The sequence below is a fragment of the Ambystoma mexicanum genome, chromosome 6q (assembly GCF_040938575.1).
Source record: "Ambystoma mexicanum isolate Mex_15411 chromosome 6q, UKY_AmexF1_1, whole genome shotgun sequence".
NCBI lineage: Eukaryota > Metazoa > Chordata > Amphibia > Caudata > Ambystomatidae > Ambystoma > Ambystoma mexicanum.
Window position 1 is genome coordinate 1,335,480,882 of NC_090937.1, and position 15,912 is coordinate 1,335,496,793.

Genomic DNA, 15,912 nt, shown 5'->3' on the forward strand with positions numbered 1-15,912 from the left:
TTGGGCCTTACCACCTTGCATATTTATCGATATTGTATTAGCTGTTGTGCCCACCAGATCACCAATTATGGCATTTATAATTGTTGCTACCAAGAAACTGGCCACTCGTTTTCGCCTCCTTTTCTTTGTGCTAGATGAACTCATGAATGTCTTTACTAACTGCAACATCATCTCCTTTACCGCTCTTTGAGCTCCTTATTTAAAGTTTTGCACTTACTTGACAGACTCTGAAACATTAAGAAATCTTTCAATCACCAGTTCTGGATTCAAACTTGTGTAAATGTTTTGAAATAAAGGTCTTCTGTTCCCTGATATGAAATCCGCAGCCTCCTTCACTGCAATCCTTGATGCTGGTCCCGGTTCTACCAGAACTTGACCTTCCACTGAAATGTTGATGTCGTTATCATAATCACAAATGCTATGATGAACCAAAAAGCATGCTGTCCTTTTGCACAATGTGTGGACCAGAGCCACTTCATCTTTCTTTGTATCTTCCTGCGAGTCTCCTCTCAAGGAACTCCTGTGGGATCTCCTCTGCCGACTTTCCCTTTTCTTCCGTCTAGAGATCCTTCCAGTGGCTCCTGTTCATCCAGTAGCCTCCTCTGTGTCCTGGAATCTGGCGGCCAGCTCCAGAAGCACTAGAGGGACAATTAAGTTAGTGTCTATGTAAAAAGAGAAATAGACAGATTAAGCATTGAGTACACCAAACTCATTCATTTCCTTTCTTTTTTAACAACCTGGAAGTAAACATGTTTGTTAAACATATAATTACATAATAATAACACTTTCTTTACTAGCTAGCTGCAAATAAGCACATGGATTAAGCATGGAAACGGTTATGTGTGATTGTATTGAATTATAAAACAAAGAATGCATTTTGGACGAACCCAAAACACCTTAAAAAAAACAATTTTTTGTTGTTGTTTTGGGGGGCAACCATCCCCACCACCCATTCCCCCTTTTTTAATACTTTTCCTCCACCCCAAAAAATACTATTCCCATTCCCAACCATACATGCATATTTTTAAAAAATGCATTATTTTTTTGTTGATGTTTTGGGTTTGTTCAAAAATCAATTAGTTTTTTTCTATTTGATAATATCACGGCATACCCATGGAAACCATACCATAAATACATTTTCTTTGATAATTCGCTGGAAAAAAATATGGGTTTGAACATGTAAGCAATATTAAATGCTGCATATATCTCTTTTCTTGTTGTTTTACCAGGAGTGACCACATGAATAGCACTTATCATCCTGGAAGTCTGATCCTTGTTCTACCCTTTTCACACTTTGCATGTTGCATCTGCATCTGTTTTTTGTTTGTACCTTTACATGCACATGTTGTCATACTCACCTGCTTTCTCCCCCTTTTTTCCTTGAGTCTGAATAGTTATATTGACACCTACGTACCTGCTATGGTGACCCAACCCCCAGAGTAACTGCAACATATTCGCTTTGACTTTAGAATAACAACACCTTTCACTCCCTATTTGTTTCTCCAATTTGTTCCAGCCTTTTCACCTCATGTTTTCGGTGAGATAGCTTGAATTAGTTAACATAGACAAATTGTTCCACAGCCAAATCTCCCTGCTTTATTACAATTCTATATACCACTGGTGTTTGTCCACAATTTTGTATGGGCCGCACCAGGATGCAAGATATTTGCATTCTTATGTCTACCTTTCCCAAAATCAAATATGAATACCTGATCATCTCCTTCATACTCCCTCACGGATGTCTTCTTGTCCTAGTATGATTTTGCACAGTCCGCGGCTCTTTCCAGATTCCACTGTGCGAATGCAAATGCATGCTGCAAGTGCTTTCTCAGCTCTTCCACATATTCGTGAATTGTGGCTACATTTACCAGAAACTATTCGTTGGTCCGGTATAGCAACCTGTTCATTGGTCCGATACAAGAAATGTTGTGGCAAAACCATCTTCCTACCTGTTAGAATCATGTGTGGTTGAGGTTTGTGGATCTGGACGGTGTGGACCTAATAAACATTAGCACCAGATTGATTGATTGATTGATTGATAGGTTATTTATAATGTGCTTATGCACAAGTGTTCAAAGCGCAACCAGGCAGGGAAGAGGAAACAGGGGAGAGCAAGACAAACAATCTTACTAGGTCTAGTATCATTTAGATTGTGCAAGTTCACAGGCAAGAAGTGCAGGGGAGAGGAAGGGGGAGAAGTGCCCCCAGTGGGTTAAGTGCAAGGAAAGCAGGGCCTCCAAGGGGAACATGCCCCTGAAGTGCAAGGAAGGCCAGGTGGCATTGCAGGAGGGCCTGAAGGCAAATGCTAGAGACTGGTCAGGAGGAGGCAGGTGTCCTATATGACTCAGAGGAGCACCAAGCAGCCAGTCAGGTAACTGAGCAGGAGTAAGGGAAGGATAGCAGAGGGAAGGCAGAGAGAAAATGAGGTGGGGAAGGGTTAGCAGAGAGAAGGAAGGGGAGAGAAGCAAGGTCTTAAGGAGCTACCGGAACATAAGGAGGTCCAGCTCAAGGCGGTGAGTGGCAGTGAGGCCCTTCCATCAGTCGGCACCTGCAGCGGAAGGGATCTACCCACAGGCACTACTTGGAGAAATGACTCACCGCCAGAGATGAGCGGAGGGTGCTGGAAGGAAGGTATTTAGGAAGAGAGTGGTGGACATAGTATGGGCCCTGGCCCCAGAAGGCCTTGTGGACAATGCAGTGGGTCTTGAACGTGATCCTTGCAGCCACAAGTAGCCAGTGGAGGGATTTCAAAGCTGGAGCGATGCATTCCCTGGGCTTAAGGCCAAGGATAAGTCTTGTGGTCCTGTTTTCAATGAGTTGCAGAGGGCGGAGGGTATAGTTAGGTAGGTTGGGAAGGAGGCTATTGCAATATTCAAGCCTACAGAGAACCAGGCCTCTGAAGAAAGTGAGCTTCTGGGGGAAGGTGAGAAAAGGTAGAGTTCCTCTGAGGGGGTGCAGTTGGAAATGGGACATTTCAGAGATGTCCATGATGTTTAGAGAGAAGGAGAGAGTGACCTGGTGAAGGTATGATAGCTGCTGTTTTCACACCGCAATTAGGTGCCAGAATGCATCCTAGCCACTTGGACAGTAAACAAGTGACTGCCAACAAATACCTGATTCCCTGTCCTGACCTATGCACAGGACCTACAAAATCTATTTGTAAATCTGACCATTGGAAGTATCACACCTCTTTTCATTAATGGGGCTCTGTGTGTTGTCAAAGTGGGTTGTAACTGTGCACACACCAGACATCCTCTTCTACATCTTGGGAAATGTGTGGCCAATAGGCATATTGTTTTTTGGGAATCTCTGTGAGCTGCAGTTATGGCATCATGGGCATGATGAAGCATCAGTCCACAAAATGATAATGGTACCTCCCATTGAATTTGACCTGACACCCTTTTACCCTTTTTCTACACCACTCAGACAACGGGCCTCATTACGACTCAGGCGGTAAGGGTTTTACGGCGGCGTAAACAGCGCCGACCCTTACCGCCTGAGTACGAGGTCCCTTAGCGCCATGGCGGATTTAACACCTGCTTTTAGCAGGTGTTAAAATCCATGGCGCTAAGAGACCATGGAGTTAATTACGCCACCGTAATTTACGGTGGCGTAATTAACGCCTTCCCCACTCCCATTATGCCCTATGGGGCAAAAATGGGAATGGGGAAGGGTAAATGGGGATTGGGGACTTACCGCCCCGCCAACCTCGGAATGGGGCGGTAAGTCCGCCAACCACCATGGCGTAAACATAGTTTACGCCTGGGTCGTAATGAGGCCCAACATTTTAACCTGAGCCTCTAAGAATTGGAGCCTGCCCATGTTCCTAAACTCATCCATCTGTGATCTAGGCTGTTAGTGGTTGAATTCACCCGTATCAGGCCTGTTCGGGTACCTTTTGGGAGATTGATTTGTGGTGAGCGTGGGGTGACCATTCTTTTACCATGGTCGACTTATGGTAAGGCCTGCCTATATTGCAGAGGTGCAAAGTTCACATTCTGTCTTTCAATTAGGTGGGGTTGTTCCTTCTGTTGACTTCCATTTTCAATGAACCTGTCTACATATCTTGCTCTATGCTTGATTTCCATATACCATAGTGGCAGGGTCAAAACTACTTTGGGCCCCATATGCCTGAAATGGCCCATTGTACATCAGATTCTGGGTGTTTTTTAGCTATGTCATGGGGGGTCATAGGGCACATCAAAACGTGAGAAGGCCCTCTTTAAATTTTGTAGGAACTGGCAAGGAGACTCATTTGGCTGGGCTGACATGCAAAAAGCAGCCTTCTTTGCCTCTTGTATAGAATGATATGACGAGAACTGCCATCTAATCTCTTTCTTAAAATCTTTCGAACACTGGCAGATGCAGATTTGAGGATAAGATTAAAGTAATGGCTGTATAGTGCTGTAGGATTTTCAAGCATTTGAAAGATTTCAGGTGATCTGCAATACAACTGTGCACTAACATCATCAAATTTGGCTTGTAGTTGCTTATTGAGCTCTCTATTTTTCAACTGAGAGTCCACATGTAACAAATGTTCCTGTTCTGCTGCCAAATCACACTGTAAATCCACAATCATATCAGAATATTTTTCTTGCAACTTAATATGTTTGTGTAATACGTACCACAAAAAACGGATAAGACAGTCGACCTCTTGTTTCCGGTCTCCTGCCTGAAAGAGACAAAGGAGACATGTTTGTAAAATGCTCTCTTTCGCAATAATCTTGCAAAAACATCCTTTTCATTTTTAGTATTAATTCTTTCCCACCAATTTGATATTTTATCAGGTGACCACATTGCTAAGGCAAATAATGTTGTTTCCAAATACTTGGACAGATTGGTAAATTCAGCTACTATTTCTGTCAATTTAGGATCCAATGTCAGCAAAACAATATATAGAAATTCAGTGTGCACCCAGAACAATCACCACTGTTTCCCATACAATGCACTTCAGGCAGGAGAAGAACCAAGTAAACAAAGGTAACATTTCACCTAGTGCAAAACAATATGGCTATGCTATGCAAAGGCCACGCTCATCAATTGCCTTAGAGCATTCCCAGAATCTCCACCATAAATGTGTAGGGTATTTTGGGTTGTAGGGTATGTTGTGAGATTTCCTAGCTTGCCACTAAACACAGGGTTAGATTCACATGTGGGTCACTTGCTGGAGCAAAAACAAGACTTAGGGGCGCACTAGGGGCACCATTTCTCTACCTTATTTGTATTGCATTGGTGTTTCAGAGTAATTACTCAGATTGAAAATGATGTGTGTATGTCAGTATTCCTGCCCCTCATGTCCCCAGCCCTCCAATATGTCAGGCTGGAGCCAGGCCACAATCACCTACATGGCTCTCAAGGGCCTCTCTATCCCTCCAAAGACCCACTTGGAGTCAGACTTGGTGCTTGTGGCACCAGACTCACTCACTCCCATAGGATAACATTGGGGATTGGACTTGTAGTGCACTGATGGGGACAAGATGGATGCCCCCACATATTTCGGTTCCCAAAACTGCATGTGAGGTCTAGTCTTTTGGGTGTGGTTCAGCCCAGAGGCACCTGGGATACCCAGAGACTATTTAAGCCACACCCAGGCTGTGAAACATGCTTTGCGTTTTCTGCACCTGCAGAGTGACACTCACCGTGTTCGGATCGGTTTCCAGTAGGCCTGCATCTTTCTTCTGCGCTCAACTCCTGCAAGAACAAGAACGCTGTTAGGAACAGCCTTACCTTGCGGCGCTTCTGCCCATCAGTCATCGCTCCTTCTGTTCTGCGGGCATCTTCGGCGGTGTCATTCCCATCCCGACATGCCGTTTCCTAAGGAAAAGGGAAAGGAACAGAAAAAAGGCATTAGTAAGCATTCTGCAAATCTTCGCTTATTTTTAAATGCTGTACGAGCTTCAAACGCTTACCTGAATCCCAGCCGCTCTGGGGGAACTCTGTCTCTGGAACTTCCCATCCATCTGCAAGAGGGAAAAGACACTCCAGGTTAGCATGGAAACATCTAGAGGTGCTGCATACTGCGCTTACCCACCGCATTTGTTCTTCATAACTGGCATCCACGCTGAAAACATTGCGACACTTAAAAGACACAGAAAAATAACTCAGTTTAATGCAAATACGAAAGGGGTGCATCGTGCATCACGCTCTCACTCACCTTCAGGGCTACTCATCTCAGCAGCACGCCGCCATCCCCGGACGTCGGCCATCATCTAAGGAAGGAAAGGAATGAAGTTAGAGAACTGTTCAAAAGACTCATTATACTTACCTGTCGGACTCTTGCCAGTGAAGTAACAAGGCAGCAATGAGCATGCATCAATCAACGCGCCCCTGTGCTGAAGGCAGGATGGAGAGCACACTATCCAAGAAAACAAGGTGAACTGTGGATCAAAGGGAGGGGTTGGACCCTGGGGAAGAAGGGTTCAAGCACACAGGGACAACAGGGAGTTAAACTCTACCAATCCTGTATTTCAAGCCCAGTCTCCAGTCGAATAGCCTCCAGGGAAGGGTTCGAGTTCATAAGAGGTCTGAACAGGCTGAATGACGTCCCTGTGGATACCAGGTGAGCGTTACAGAATGCAAAGCCTCACATCAAAATCCACCTGGGTGTCATGGAAAAGTCAGAAACTGACCAGTTAGCCCACATGTTGGGGCAGCTATGTTCCGAAGTACATGCAGCCAGGCAGGAGACCAACACCCTGAGGAGAGAGCTGATAGTAGCCAAAGAACGCACTGATGATTTAGGCCGGCGACTTCTCCAGTCAAAAGCAGGGCATGCACCATTGCCGGGAAATGTGCCCTCGATGCCAGCACCATCAGCCAATCCCGTTCAGATAACTCTTCCTGGGGCAGTTCCCTTGGCCCCGACCGAACGATTTACGGGGGATCCCAAGAGGTTGCAACGTTCATGAACCAGTGCCGCCTGCACTTCCTTTGTAGGCCCGGGGCCTTTCCGAATGACCAATCACAGGTCGCTTTTGTGCTATCCTACCTGAGTAGTAGCGCCGCGGACTGGTCTGTACCCTTTGTGGCCCAAGACGATCTTCTGCTGCGTGACTTCAGGGGCTTTCAGCAGGAGATGGAAAAGCTGTTCGCCCGTCGAACTCATGGGCAGGCATTAGACAACAAACTTCTGTCCCTAGGCCAAGGGAATGAAGACCTATTAACACACATAGCCACGTTCAATAGACTCGTAGTTGAAGCAGAATGGCCAGTGGAGAAGAGAACCACGTTATTTCATCAGGGGTTACGGGGGGAGCTCAAGGATGTTCTCGCACAAGTAGTGAACCCCCTGAAAGACTGCTCAGAATTCATTGACCTTGTTGTTCAACTGGATCATAGGTTGCAGGACCGCAGAGCAGATCGAACCAGACCGGACCCTCGCCCTATGTATGTGCTTTCAAAGGACAATACTGTCAGGTCATTTCCTTAAAGAGTGCCCTGTGAAGCCACCGAGGAGGACGGTGGGGCCTCGGACAAATAAGATACCATCAAGGATTCGGAAATCTCCCCAGCCTGGCAAGTGTAGGGGTCCTCTTGTCGAGTGAAGAAAGTGAACTACAGACCTCCCATTTTGTGGTCTTGATCAATCACCAACAACCATCTCGGATGCACGCAGTAAGAGCAAAGACAGTGGAGCCGTTGGGAATTACATCGACCAGGATCTTGCGGCAAAGATGGGGCTTCCGTTACGCCTTAAATCAACCACCGACACTGTTACCACAGTCGACTGCATGGAAATAGCTTCTGGTCCAGTATCCCAATGCACTGCAGCTTTAACCCTTCTGTGCCAGGATGGACGCCAAGAATCTATCATTTTCGACCCCATTAAGGCACCACAGTTCCGGTTGATTTTGGGAATGCCATGGTTGGTAGCTCACAATCCTTGAATCGATTGGCGAGCAAAATAATTGTCCTTTCCCGAGAATTGCGCCCACACATGTTATCGCCAAGAGAACAAACCAATAGACACTAGAACCTCCACGTTTGCGACTGTGGCAATTGGCACCCTACCAAGTGAATACCAGGACTTTCAAGATGTCTTTCAGAAAGAACAGGCTAATACCCTGCCACCACATAGACCATATGATTGCCAAATCGACCTGATACCCGGTGCACAAATCCCTTGTGGGCGGATTTACGCACTCACGGAACCAGAAAACTAGCATCTGAAGGCCTATCTTGACCAATACCTGCCCAACAGGTTCATCCGTCCCTCGAAGTATCTAGCAGCCAGTCCTCTATTCTTCGTAAAGAAAAAGGAGGGGGACTTGAGAACATGCATTGACTATCACACACTGAACCAGATTACCGTAAAAAATCCCTACCCCCTGCCACTGATCCCTGAATTGCTTGATCAAGTCAAAGATGCCCAAATCTACACAAAACCAGACCTGAGGGGGCATATCACCTTGTTCGCGTAAAACAGAGGGACGAATGGAAAACCGCTTTTCGCACCAAATACGGCTTATATGAATATCAAGTAATGGCCTTTGGCCTTTGCAACGCGCCTGCTGCATTTCAATACTTCATGAACGATGTCCTACGGGAATTCATTGATATCTGTGCTCTAGTGTACATCAACGATATACTAGTATATTCCGCATCAAAGCAGGACCACATTAAACACGTCCGATCCGTATTGGAGAAAGTCCATCAACACCAGCTCTACGCCAAGCTCGCAAAAGTGCTCATTCCACATCTCCGAGGTGGAATTCCTGATCTTTATTCTCAGCCCAAATTGAATCTGAATGAATGTACACAAGGTAGATGCTATCCTGAACTGGCCACCCCCAAATTCATTCAAGGGGGTTCAAAGTATGCTGGATTTTGCAAACTTCTACCGCTGGTTCATCCCAGGATTTTCGCAAATCGTGCATCCCATCACGTCATTACTAAGGAAAAGCAACAAAAAGTTCCAGTGAACAACAGAAGCCGAGGAGGCTTTCCAGGAACTCAAAGCAAGATTCACATCTGCCCCAATCTTACGCCACCCTCGCCCTGATCTCCCATACCTGGTGGAAATGGACACCTCAAGCATGGCTATGGGAGCCGTCCTCTCACAAAAGGACCCTGAAACGGGCCAGTTACATCCTGTTGCCTTCTGGTCGCGTAAATTCACACCCACTAAACTCAATTACGCTATCACAGACAAAGAACTCCTGGCCATTAAGACAGCCTTTAAGGCATGGCAGAACTACCTCTTGGGCGCCAGACACACAATCACCGTGATAACTGATCACCGGAACCTCCAGTACCTAAATACGGCAAAGGCCCAATCCTCACGACAACTACGTTGGGTCTTTTTTTTTCTGAATATAACTACGTGATTACATTTCGACCAGCGGTGAAAAACGGGAAGGCCAATGCCATTTCCCGTATGGGGGTGGAAGAGCAAGGGTATCAGAGCCCTGACCCAATAGCAATCATCCCGAGTGACAAGCTCCTAGGAATCACAGCAACCATAACTCAAAAAGAATTACATGAAGAAATCCAAAACCTTATGAGTCCGGAGCAATTACAAGCGTGGAGTGCACAAGGAGAACATTACATGATAAAAGATAAGTTGCCCTACTTCAGGAATCATTTATTCTTACCAAACCAAGAACTACGAGAAAAAGTCATGTCAGGATATCATGATTCCTTGATCGACGGCCACCCCGGAATCACTAAAACCCTAGCCAAGGTAAAACAAAATTATTGGTGGCCCACGTGGCATAAAGACATTATCCAATTCATCCTATCTTGTGGAGTGTGTGCTCAAAACAAGTCATCCAAGCAGAAACCGGCTGGGCTATTACAACCATTGGAAATCCCACCAGCACCCTGACACACGTTGTCCCTCGATTATATTACTGACTTACCACCCAGTCAAGGGTTTAACACTATTCTTGTGGTCGTGGACCTATTTTCAAAAATGGCACATTTCATTCCTCTTAAGGGGCTCCCAAATGCTTCCACTCTGGCAAAGTTATTTCTTGAAGGCATCGTACGGCTCCATGGGTTTCCTTCAGTTTTGGTCTCAGACCGAGGTACTCAATTCGTATCTAACTTCTGGAGAAAATGCTGCTCTATGGCCCAGATCGACATCCGTCTATCCACCAGTCACCATCCCCAAATGGATGGTCAAACTGAGAGGACAAATCAGAAACTCGAGCAGTATCTGCGTTGCATGTTACACCAAGCTGATGGAAGCTGGTTCGAGCTATTATGGATAGCTGAATATGCTTATAATAATTCTCTACACACCCGCACTGGGCAGACACCCTTTTATACCATGTATGGCAGGCACCCACGTACTTCTGAGTTGGACGTTCCTACAACCCTCGAAATGCCAGCAGTCAAAACCTTGCACACAGCCATTTCTCAAAGCTTTAAAAGGGCAGCTGAACACCGACTTCAAGATAAGAATCGCCAAAATAAGTTTGCTGATCAACACAGAGCAAAGGGCCCCAACTACCAAGTGGGAGACAAAATCTGGCTGTTGTCTAAACACGTGTCCATTAAAGGAGCCCGAACTTTCCATCCAAGATACCTGGGTCCATTCACCGTCACCTCCATGATAAATCCTGTGGCGGTCAGACTAGCTTTGCCGTCAAACATGCAAATTCATCCTGTGTTCCACGTGTCTCTCCTTAAACCTGTTCAACCTGGGACCTGGGTAGCAATGCCACCGCAGCCAGTAGTAGTTGCCGGGGAGCCAGAATTCAAAGTCAAGGACATCCTAGATTCAAAGTATGTCAGATCCAAATTATACTACTTAGTAGACTGGAAGGGGTACGGTCCACAAGACAGGACATGGGAGCCTTGTGAGTACATCCATGCAGCTCGCTTGCTTAGATGATTTCATCAAAACCATCCAACCAAACCATGACCAGACAGAAGAGCCACCTTGAGAGGGGCCTTGGGGGAGAGTGCTGTCATGATTCCTGCCCCTCATGTCCCCAGCCCTCCAAGATGTCAGGCTGGAGCCAGCCCACGATCACCTACATGGCCTTCAAGGGCCTCTCCTTCCCTACAAAGACCCACTTGGAGTCAGACTTGGTGCTTGTGGCACCAGACTCACTCACTCCCATAGAATAACATTGGGGATTGGACTTGTAGTGCATTGATGGGGACAAGATGGATGCCCCACATATTTCGGTTCCCAGAACTGCATGTGCGGTCTAGTCTTTTGGGTGTGGTGCAGCCCAGAGGCACCTGGGATACCCAGAGGCTATTTAAGCCACGCCCAGCTGAGAAACATGCTTTTCGTTTTCTGCACCTGCAGAGTGACACTCACCATTTTCGGATTGGTCTCCAGTAGGCCTGCATCTTTCTTCTGCGTTCAGCTCCTGCAAGATCAAGAACACCGTTAGGAACAGCCATACCTTGCGGCGCTTCTGCCCATCAGTCATCACTCCTTCTGTTCTGCGGGCATTTTTGGCGGTGTCATTCCCATCCCGGCACGCCGCTTCCTAAGGAAAAGGGAAAAGAACTGAAAAAAGGCATTAGTAGCATTCTGCAAATTTTCGCTTATTTTTAAATACTGTACGAGCTTCAAACGCTTGCCTGAATCCCAGCCGCTCTGGGGAAACTCTGTCTCCGGAACTTCTCATCCATCTGCAAGAGGGAAAAGACACTCCAGTTTAGCGTGGAAACATCTAGAGGCACCGCATACCATGCTTACCCACCGCATTTGTTCTTCATAACCGGCATCCACGCTGAAAACGTCGCGGCACCTAAAAGACACAGAAAAATAACTCAGTTCAATGCAAATACAAAAGAGGTGCACTCACTCACCTTCAGCGCTACTCATTTCAGCACCACACCGCCATCCCCGGATGCCGGCCATCATCTAAGGAAGGAAAGGAACGAAGTTAGAGAACTGTTCAAAAGACTCATTATACTTACCTGTCGGACTCTTGCCAGTGGAGTAACTAGACACAAATGAGCCCACATCAATCAACACACCCCTGAGCTGAAGGCAAGACGGAGAGCACACTATCCAAGAAAACAAGGTGAGCTGTGGATCAAAGGGAAGGGTTGGACCCCGGGGAAGAAGGGGTTCAAGCACACAGAGACAATATTGAGTTAAACTCTACCAATCCTGTGTTTCAGGCCCTGTCTCCAGTCGAATAGCCTCCAGGGAAGGGTTCGAGGTCGCAAGAGGTCAGAACAGGCTGAGTGACGTCCCCGTGGATACCAGGTGAGCGTTACAGTGTATAACATGGGGTTTACTAAGCAGAGCTCTTTACACCTTACAGAAATTATGTGTCACACAGTAAATAGTCATGCAAAGCCTTTGTTATTTCATAACATGCTTTATAGATTGTCTGCATGTCAGGATAAAAGCACACACAGGAATTCACAGTATGCAATTGTTGTACATTGTAGGTGATCTGAGGGAAAAGAAATGTACACTCATTTATCGACACATGCTAGTTGTCATTCTCTTCTCTGGAAGGCCCCTCAAACATGGTCAGCCTGGTATGCGCTCAGGCATGGAAAACCCCTTCTTCTCTGCGATCTCTCTCTTCTCGTTTTGGCAGGAAATGCCCAGCAACAACCAACCAGCCCCCTTTCACTCACTGTCTCCTTTTTAAAGCCTCTCTACTACCTGCCCTCTTTACATATATTCTCTTACACTTTGTGTAAAACCTGCCTGCCCCTAACTGTGATGCCATCCCATCAATCAGAAATTCCTTCTCAATCAGCCAGGCCTCTAAAACCTTCCAGAATGTTAACATGTGCCCCTTTTCTTTCACCTTCTACACATAATTCCACTCAGCAACCAGATGGCCTGGCTGTAAATGTTTCCTCCTGCTTCCTGCGTTGGAAGCTTTAAACAATGGCCTGCTTCAAACAGAATGACTTCACAAATTCCTCACTCACATCTCTATCGCAAAAGCAGTTTTTATTCATTTATTTTCCAAGCAACATCGCCGAGCCTGTGCTTGCAACCCCATGAAGATGGCCAGTTTGTACCAATGGTTTGCACCAAATGCTATGGAATCAGCTGTCCCATTCTCAACACATTTTTATTTGTATGGTTAATTTGGCTTAAAACCATTAGCAAACATAAAGGCATGAAAAAGACAAGTTCACAAAGGGATTAGACAAACACAGGTATGGTATACAATATTGCAGGTAGTGGAAACAAGACAACATTGAATAAAACATTAAAAACACATAGGGCCTCATTACAACTGTGGCGGCCATGGTATGAATGGTTCCGGTAAGGGACGGGCATCGTTCATACCGGGCCCCCACATTACGAGTTCTGCAGTGGGTCCTGCTCTGTAAGCCTGGCCAGACCAGACATGGAGAGCGGCACCAGCTAGCAGAACAGGATGCTAACAACAGACCCGTCATTAAAAGGTCCATTGTTAGCCTCCTCCCCATTTCCAATGGGAATAGGAACGTACCAGGTCCGGGTCCCGTGAATGGGAATGACCGGGCCCGCAAAGGTCAGAATGGCCCGCTAATTCCAATTTTGTGGGACCGGACCCCAGTTTGAGGGTAGCCATGCCGCTAAAAATGGCATGGCTAAGTTCAAACTCGTAATAAGGCCCATAGAGTGGATTAGACATTAAAAAACCATTAAGTTCCCAACGGGTAGTATATCTGCACAAGGGAGCTCCTGAAGGTAGAGCAGGATTGCAGCCCCTAAGGATGCCCCATGTATTTGTTCAGGTGCTAGACAGTACTTTATTTCTTAAAATCCAAGCGCGATGAAGATATATCGCTATCAAGGAGAGAACCTTGCAATCCAAGTAACAAGAAAAAAGCGTCATAGCTTTGCATGTACTCCTTATGTTCAATAATAACAAGATGGGTCTCAGGTATACACGTCTCAAGGACAATAGACCAAGATCAAGTGAAGCATGCTGTAGGTAAATATCCTATTCTGACACGCACATAAAGAGCTTGTACAGGGGGTGCATCTCATCCAGGATACTTTTACACTTCCCCAGCATGTCAATATACAAAAACTCCACCAGAATATAGGTTGGAATAGTGGGTCTGCCATGCCACCACCCATTATGAGGCATTGTGACTCTTGCTCTCCCCTTCAGCTGGTGAAGCCAGTTTCCAAAATATAACCGTGTCTCCTAACACCATCGCCATTTTCAAGTCTTCCCAAGACCTCAATGCATATGCTCTGCTCTTGGCACATAGTAACTGCTTATATTTTGTTCTGAGGAACTTCAGCACCCCTCTGCCAGATGGATATGGGGGACTGGCATGGTGCAAATCTCCCTTGTCGTCTGGGAACATTCCTCGTCGTACCAAGGTTTATTTTTCTCAGACCACAATTTTAGACTTCCCCGTCGGGCAGACAAAAAAGGCAATAAAGTCTTACCCAACTTTACAAATTCAGCGATAACCACCCCTTCTGGGGTGCTGAAGTTGGAAATAACACTCACATGCCCTCTATGGATGTGTAAATGTCCTGCTTTACGCCCCCTCCGGGCCAGGCCACCCATTTCCGCGGTTTCGTGGCATTAGCCTCTGCTCGGATGTTTTTGGAAGGACAGCCAAGAGGCCCTCCTCGAGGCCCTCCACTGTCCAAGTCACAGCTAAAGGATAAAGGTCTATGGTCACTTTCACTTCTATCAATTACAGCCAATTCCCTGACCCTATTCCAGTTATTGGCCAAAATGAAGAAGTAATCTATATGAGACTGGTTCTGAGGGACCCTGAAGGTAGTTTGTGCCGGGAGGTCACCTGCCAATCTGCCATTACAAGCTCTGAGATGCAAATTGATGATACAAGAGGGTGGAATAGACCAGGCGGAATCCTGGTTGTCCCAGAGATCCTCCATTTTTGAAAATATTTCAATGTGGTGGTTCAGATCTCCAGAAACTATGATAAACTGGCTCCCCATAATGGAATGCAGGTTACAATTGCACAGTTGTTGCATCTTCAAAAGGGTATCCAGCCATGTATCCTGTTGCATCTGTTACAGAGATTTAACAGCAGAAATCTCTCACCTGATAAAGTGGTCACCCCCAGCAGTTGTTGGTCAGGGTTGCCTGTATTTATTGATGCCACCTCCCAACCCAGGTTAATATCAACCCACGTCAGTAAACCCCCCCACGGCCGCCTCTCTGAGCTTTAGTGGTGAGGATTGTGAATGTTGCGTGCCCCTGGAGTAGAACTGGTTCTAAAGCCCATGATTCCTCTAGGAAAATGACTTGGTGGGTTCTTACAAAATTGCACCATGCAGGATCAGCTGAGACACGTTTAAGGCCTGCTATATTCCACAACAATATTTTTAGTATATCAGTAGTCTCCCCCTCCCTGCATTCATGCAGTCAATCGACCTGGTCCAAAGGTGGTTGTGAAGACCTCCTGCCAACCACTTCACTAATGTCAAGCCCACCAGGTAAATCTGTAGTCACGTTGGGGGTTACTTTGTTTGGCCTACTTTTTTGGCTGCTTCCCAAGCTAAGATTAAGGTCAAAAATTGTTGGAAACGTGCAAGTTCCTTACGCCCCTAGGAGGTATTACCCATTGGTCGATACTCAGGAGTTCTATGGATCTTTATATAGTCAAGGCTGAAATTTGGCAATGCACCACGCACAGAAGTAAGAAAAATGTTCCTAATAACCGATAAACACACCTAAACCAATGGGCACACTTGTTTTTTAGGCCCTCAGCATCTTCAAATGCGCCTTTTTACATGCAAACGAGGCACATTTGTTAGTTAGATAAATGGGGGTCTCTGTCTTACAGGCCCAATTATCACATCACTACATTGGGCTACTCCCCTTGGTCCCCTCAGGGGCTGTGAATTCGAACCGAAAAAGGGGGCTCAGTTCCACCTAGGCACCTAGTAGTAGGACCCAATCGCAGGTCTGTGTAACTGGGTCCTTGATGTTCATTTTGTGGCCCGTGCACTTCTGATCGCCAAATAGGTCTCTGCACCCC